This window comes from Triticum dicoccoides, chromosome 2B (genome assembly GCF_002162155.2).
Source record: "Triticum dicoccoides isolate Atlit2015 ecotype Zavitan chromosome 2B, WEW_v2.0, whole genome shotgun sequence".
NCBI lineage: Eukaryota > Viridiplantae > Streptophyta > Magnoliopsida > Poales > Poaceae > Triticum > Triticum dicoccoides.
Window position 1 is genome coordinate 158,807,992 of NC_041383.1, and position 7,503 is coordinate 158,815,494.

The following is a 7,503-nucleotide window of genomic DNA, read 5'->3' on the forward strand; positions in this document are numbered from 1 at the left end:
GCGGGGTTGGAGTGGGGGGCGGGGGGTGGGGGGGGGGAGGGGGTGGTTAGCGGTGGGAAGGCCCTATGGATCTGCTCTGGTTGCCATGGCAACCAGAGAAGGCTGGCGATGGAGGTAGGGGATCGAGAGGTGGGAGACGATGGCGACAGTCGGGAGTGGGGATCGGAAGGAGGCCGGGACGGCTGGGTCGTGCGGGCGGCGTTGTCGTCTGGCCCGGACGTGTGGACGGGTTTGCCACACACCGGACATGCGGGCTGTGGCTTTGCGCGTCCGGACGCGATCGTGCGGGCGGGTTCCTCTCCATGCCACATGAGGCGTGCGGCACAACCACCCGATACACCACACGTGTGGCAGTTATCGGGACCCTAATTTTTTTCTCTCTGTCAGAGTAGTCGAAAGTGATTCGAAAAAAAAAGAGTTAGAAAGTGTCACTGTTTAGGATGATTTTTTACTGTTCATTCTCGTCATGCATCAACGCCAAAATGTCACATTTAAGAATTAACCTTGACCAGGTTGTCATATTTGTCCTCGAACATCGTCCATCGATCGCATCGACGACCAAGTATTTTACACCCTGTTGTCCCCTCCACGCTTAGCTACTTCAAACCACTCTCTCGCGGGTCTGCTTGCTCTGCGGTGCAAGCAATGGCCGGCACTGAGGACGCGCGCCGGCCGCCGGCCCTTCCGTGGATGGTACGCCTCCAGTTTGCGGCACTGTCGCTCGCACACCGGCCGGACGGCAGCGTCCGGCGCCTCCTCTTCTCCCTCGGCGACCTCCACGCGACGGCAAGCCACGCCCGGACGCGTCGGGGGTCCGCTCTGCCGACGTCACCGTCGACGCCTCCCGCGGCCTCTGGGCGCGCGTCTTCTCCCCCTCGTCGGCAGCCGATGCGCCGGTCCCCGTCGTCGTCTACTTCCACGGCGGAGGCTTCGTGCTCTTCTCCGCGGCGTCCCGCCCCTACGACGCGTTCTGCCGCCGCCTCTGCCACGGGCTCGGCGCTGTAAGACAATAAGTTTTGGGGAACCAGCACAACCCTCTAGGGGTGGCTTATCTCATTATATATAATGGTTGTGTTACAATATGTACCATATACGTACATAGGTACAGAAGCTATACATAGTCTAACACCCTCCCTCAATCTTAGCCACTTTCTAAAGAACTGAGAAGGGTAAGATTGCGCCTACAAGCCTCAAACTGTGGCAGCGGTAAAGGCTTAGTGAAGATGTCTGCAAGTTGATCCTTAGATGAGATAAACTTGATCTGGAGTTGCTTCTGTGATACACGTTCCCGTACAAAGTGATAGTCAACTTCAATGTGTTTCATTCGGGCATGAAATACTGGATTTGCAGAAAGGTATGTAGCACCTATGTTATCACACCAAAGAATAGGAGGCTGTGGTTGAGACAAACCCAACTCCTGAAGCAAAGACTGCACCCAAATAATCTCTGCAGTAGCATTAGCCACAGCCTTGTACTCAGCTTCAGTACTGCTACGTGACACAGTAGCCTGTTTCCGAGCACTCCAGGCGATCAAATTAGAGCCAAAGAATACTGCATAACCCCCCGTGGATTGCCTGTCATCTGGGCTACCAGCCCAATCTGCATCAGAGAAGGCCGAAAGGACCCGAGAGGAAGTCGGCCGAATATGCATACCAAATGTCAGGGTGAACTGAACATAACGAAGAATGCGTTTAACAGCAGCCCAATGAGTATCTCTGGGAGCCTGAAGATACTGACAAACCCTGTTAACAGCATAAGAGATATCTGGTCTCGTGATCGTCAAGTACTGAAGTCCACCAACAATGCTCCTGTACTCTATGGCATCCGCAGGAGACAAAAGCTCACCATCAATAGCTGTTATCTTGTCGGTAGACGACATGGGTGTGGTGGTCGGTTTGCACTTCAGCATGCCAGCTCTCTGTAACAACTCCAAGGAGTACTTCTTCTGCGTAAGGACAAGACCAGTAGCACGAGAAGTGACCTCAACTCCAAGAAAGTAGTGAAGCTTCCCAAGATCTTTGACCGCAAAATCAGCACCAAGAGAGCAGACAAGAGCATCAGCAGCATACTGAGAAGAGCTGACAAGGATAATATCATCGACATATACCAAAAGATACATAGTGACTTCTGGCTTCTGTAGAAGAAATAACGAAGTGTCAGCAGTAGACGGCACAAACCCATGAGCACGAAGGGCAGAGGCAAGGCGGGCATGCCAGGCACGAGGAGCTTGCTTCAAACCATATAGTGCTTTGGAAAGACGACAGATATAGTCAGGACAATCAGGATCAGAGAAACCAGGCGGTTGTTTCATATAAACCTCTTCCTCCAAAAATCCATGTAGAAAAGCATTCTGCACATCAAGTTGACGAAGTGACCAACCACGAGAAACAGCAATGGAGAGAAGAAGCCGAATAGTGGTAGGCTTGACGACAGGACTGAAGGTGTCCTCATAGTCAAGACCATGACGCTGCCGAAAACCGCGAGCAACAAGTCGCGCTTTGTAACGCTCAATAGATCCATCCGAATGCTTCTTCACTTTGAATACCCATTTTGAGTCAATAACATTTACCCGTGGTGGTGGAGGAACGAGAGTCCATGTCTTGTTACGAAGAAGAGCATGAAACTCCTGCTCCATAGCCTCTCGCCAATGTGGAATGCGCAGGGCAGCCTGATATGAGCGAGGCTCAGAAGATGGATCCGCAACAGCAGCAGCCAAACAAGCAGCCAACCAAGCAACCGTACCATCCTTATGTTCCTTAGGTTTGAAAATGCCACTGCGACTGCGTGTATGTGGTCGGGACACAGGAACCACCGAGGTCGACGGAGCAGCCTGCAACGGGCTGGAGGACGGCGATGTTGACGAGTCAGCCGGTGACGAGGAGCCAGTCATGGTAGCCTCGGACTCGGTTGGCGAAGAAGGCCGACCCACCGGCGAAACCGGCAGAGCAGACGAAGCAGCTGGCGACTCCGGCATCACAGACCAGGCCGATGGCGAGCTCGGCATAGTGGGCCGTGGCGCGGCCGGTGTCGCGGGCCGATCCACTGATGAAGGCGACGTGAGGACCCGAGCCGCGGGCGAAGATGGCGTGACGGGCCGAGCCGCAGGCGAAGACGGCGTGACGGGCCGAGCCGCGGGCGACTCGGCGGCCGCTGGCGAAACGGACCGAGCAGTGGAGATGCTCGGTGCGACGGGCTCGTCGGGTGACCATGCATGGGCACGCGAATCGATGCCATGCAACATAGGGCGATCGACGTGCCCACCAGAAGACGACGATGATGATGGTGAATCCTCCAACAGCTCCAAACGAGCTCCACGTCCGGTTCCTGCACCATGGTTAGGTAACAGCAAAGGAGAGTATGCAACATCATCAAATTGGTCAGAAGCAACAAAGGATGAATGCAGGGATGGTGGTTCGACAGTGGACACAGGAAGGTTGGCAAAGGGAAAAACATGCTCATCAAACACGACGTCCCGAGATATATAGACACGATTAGTGGGAACATGAAGACATTTGAAACCTTTATGAAGAGAGCTATAGCCAAGAAAAACACACTTCTTAGAACGAAACTCAAGCTTGCGCTTGTTATATGGACGAAGATGCGGCCAGCAAGCACACCCAAATACCTTGAGAAAGGTATAATCAGGTTATTCATTAAGGAGAACCTCAATGGGAGTCTTCATGTTTAAAACACGAGTAGGAGTACGGTTGATGAGAAAGCATGCAGTGGTGAAAGCATCACTCCAAAACCGAAACGGAACAGATGCATGGGCCAAAAGAGTAAGACCAGCTTCAACAATATGACGATGCTTACGTTCGACTGAACCATTCTGCTGATGTGTATGTGGACATGCTAAACGATGAGCTATCCCAAGCGACTGAAAGAAAGAGTTGAGGTTGCGATACTCGCCCCCCCAGTCTGACTGGACATGAACAATTTTGTGCTTGAGAAGACGTTCAACATGTTTTTGAAACTGAACAAAAATATCAAACACATCAGATTTGCGTTTAATAAGGTAAAGCCAGGTAAAGCGACTATAAGCATCAACGAAACTGATATAGTAATTATGACCACTGACAGAAGTCTGAGCAGGACCCCATACATCTGAAAACACAAGTTCTAAAGGATGTTTCACCTCACGACTGGACTCCGAAAAAGAAAGTTGATGACTCTTCCCCTGCTGACAAGCATCACACACTGCTACATCTTTATGACTAGACAAACTAGGAAGCTCATGACGACGCAAAATATGACGGACAATAGGTGTGGCCGGGTGACCAAGACGAGCATGCCACTGTGACGGAGAGACCCGAACTCCACTGAAAACACGAGCGACACCAGGATGCTCCAGACGGTAGAGGCCCTGGCACAACCGCCCACTAAGAAGAATGTCCCTCGTGCCCCGATCCTTAATAAAAAGATCAAAAGGGTGAAATTCACAAAGCACATTATTATCACGTGTGAGTTTAGGAACTGAAAGAAGATTACGGGTCACAGATGGAACTCGAAGAACATTGCGAAGCTGAAGACTCCTATTGGCATGTCTAGTGAGAAGAGATGCTTGACCAATATGAGAGATGTGCATACCTGCTCCATTGGCGGTGTGGATCTTGTCGGAGTCATGATAGGGTTCACGAGTGTGAAGCTTCCCCATCTCGCTGGTTAGATGCTCTGTCGCCCCAGAGTCCATGTACCAGTGTGGATCGATGGAGTAGGACTGAGTGTGTCCCTGTTGCTTCTGCGGCGCGGGACGATCAGCCATGGCGACCTGACGGGCATTGTTGCGTGTATCTTTGCCGTCATTGCCAAGACCAAGGAAGCTTCGCTGGAAGCGCTTATGACACTTGGAGGCCCAGTGCCCATCGCGGCCACAAAGCTGACACACACGTGGACCGCCAGCCCCCGGTAAGGTCGCAGTAGGTGGGGGGGCCGAGGCGGGCGACGGTGGCAGCCCCAAGGGAGACCGGGGTGATGAAGAAGAGCGGCCACCCTTGGTGGCGGCGTTGGCCGAGAGGGAGCCAGTGCCCCTGGTGCGGCGAGTCTCGACCCGTTGCTCAGTGAGAAGGAGCCGAGAGAAAACCTCGTGTGCCAGCATGGGTGTCGAGTTGCCCCGCTCGTTGATGATCTCGACTAAGGCATCATACTCCTCATCAAGACCATTGACAATAAACGGGTTGAACTCGGAGTCGGTGAGGGGCTGTCCAATGGAGGCCAATGTGTCGGCGAGGCCCTTGACCTTGTTGTAGAACTCAGTGGCAGTGGAGTCAAGCTTCTGACACTCTCCAAGCTGACGACGGAGTGCAGAGACACGAGCTTGGGACTGCGCTGCAAAGGTGCGCTCAAGGATGGTCCAGGCCTCATGAGACGTCTTCGCGAAGACAACAAGGCCGGCAACTGCCGGCGAGAGCGACCCCTGGATGGAGGAGAGGTTCGCCTGGTCCTGCCCCGTCCAGACGCGATGGGCCGGATTGTAGACCGGACCGTGCACGCTGTCTACCAGCGCGGGTGGGCAGGGAAGCGATCCGTCGACGTAGCCTAGCAGGTAGTGACTCCCCAAGAGCGGGAGAACCTGCGCACGCCAGAAGATGTAGTTGTCGGCGGAGAGCTTGATGGTGATGAGATGACCGAAGTGAAACGGCGGCGGCGAAGACAATCCCATCGAGGAGGCTGCCTGGGGTGCAAACACCATGGAGGCAGCCGGAGGCACCGAAGCCGATGCGGGAGGAGGCGGGACCGCAGCCAGGGCGGGCGCCGCAAGGCCCGCGGCCGGGGCGGACGCCGCCAACCCCGCCAGCGGGGCAGTGTGATCCGCTTGCGGCAGGAGCGGCGGGACGACGCCTGCGGAGTCCGCAGCGGACGGCGGCGCCGCGGTGTGGACCACGAGGTCACGCCCAAGCGAGGGCGCCGGCGGCGTGGAGAAGACGGAGCCGATGCTCCTTGTCCCGATCGGAGCCGGAACAGAGACGGCATCGAGCGGGAGGTTGAGCAGAGCCGCAAGAGAGGCCGGGAGGAAGCCCGCAGCAGTGGAACCGGTGGTGGCGGCGCTCGACATGGCGGCGGCGCGATCGGTGGCGCGGCGGCGGCGGTGAAGGCGGCGGCGGCTGTGGCGGCGGTGCGGGTATTAGGGTTTAGAAGCGGAAGCGATCGTAACCTAGCGTGATACCATGTAAGACAATAAGTTTTGGGGAACCAGCACAACCCTCTAGGGGTGGCTTATCTCATTATATATAATGGTTGTGTTACAATATATACCATATACGTACATAGGTACAGAAGCTATACATAGTCTAACAGGCGCCGTCGTCGTCTCGGTGAACTACCGCCTCGCCCCCAAGCACCGCTTCCCGGCAGCGTACGACGATGGCGTGGACGTGCTCCGCTACCTCGACACGAACGGCCTCCCCGCCGACCTTGCCGTCCCCGTGGACCTCTCCAGATGCTTCCTCGCCGGCGACAGTGCCGGCGGCAACATCACGCAGCATGTGGCTCAGCGCTGGTCGGAGATGACAACCACCGCGTCACCATCATCCCTACGCCTTTCCGGCGTCATCCTGATCCAGCCATTCTTCGGGGGCGAGGAGCGGACGGAGGCGGAGGTGACGCTCGACAAGGTGGGGCCCTCACTGTCGATGGTGGTGACGGACGCCTACTGGAGGGAGTTCTTGCCAGAGGGCGCCACCCGGGACCACCCCGCCGCTCGCGTCTGCGGCGAGCGTGTCGAGCTCGCCGAGGCGTTCCCGCCGGCCATGGTGGTGGTCGGTGGGTTCGACCTGCTCAAGGGCTGGCAGACGCGGTACGTGGAGGCGTTGCGCGGCAAGGGGAAGCCGGTTAGGGTGGTCGAGTACCCCGATGCCATCCACGGCTTCCACGCGTTCCCGGAGATCGCCGACTCCGGCAAGCTCGTGGAGGACATCAAGCTGTTCGTCGACGAGCGTCGGCCTACGAAGTCGTAGGAAACAGCAAAGCATCCGCAGTCTTTGCGTCGAGCGTCGATGTTGGCGACGTTCCTATGGGTGTCCTGCGAGATGTGACCGTGTAAAACTTTTCAGCCAGCTGAATAAAACATTAAAACTTGCATCTGTAGCAAAATGTTAGTACGTCTGTTCCTCTTCAAGTTGTGGTGGTGTTTCTGCAATTTTCCTCTTGATCACACTTCTCAAAAGGTGTTCGGTGAATTGCTAACTTTCCAACGGTTCCAATCTGATAGAAGGAATTTTCTTACAATAACATCCAACTACTGGTTAGCTCAATTAACCGGTATACCGCAAAACTAGAAAATATCTTGTTAGAATTAATCCGAGACACGTAGTTGATCTAACGAGGACCAAACAATCACATGAACACGACACCGAGATTTGTTAACGATGTTCACCATACGACTACATCCCCGGGGCCTGACTATTAGAGGCTGGGCCAGGGTTTGAGCATAGGGGGGGGGGGGAGTCAAGTGCATAAAAAATCTTGTGCAAAATATAATTATAGAAAACAAGGTTGCGAACTTGC

The 7,503-nt window shown here is 55.0% G+C and overlaps 1 pseudogene; it reads left to right on the top strand.

The window, feature by feature from the left end:
• Positions 1-645: 645 nt before the first annotated feature.
• Positions 646-6,953, top strand: LOC119360717 (annotated as a pseudogene).
• Positions 6,954-7,503: the final 550 nt, after the last annotated feature.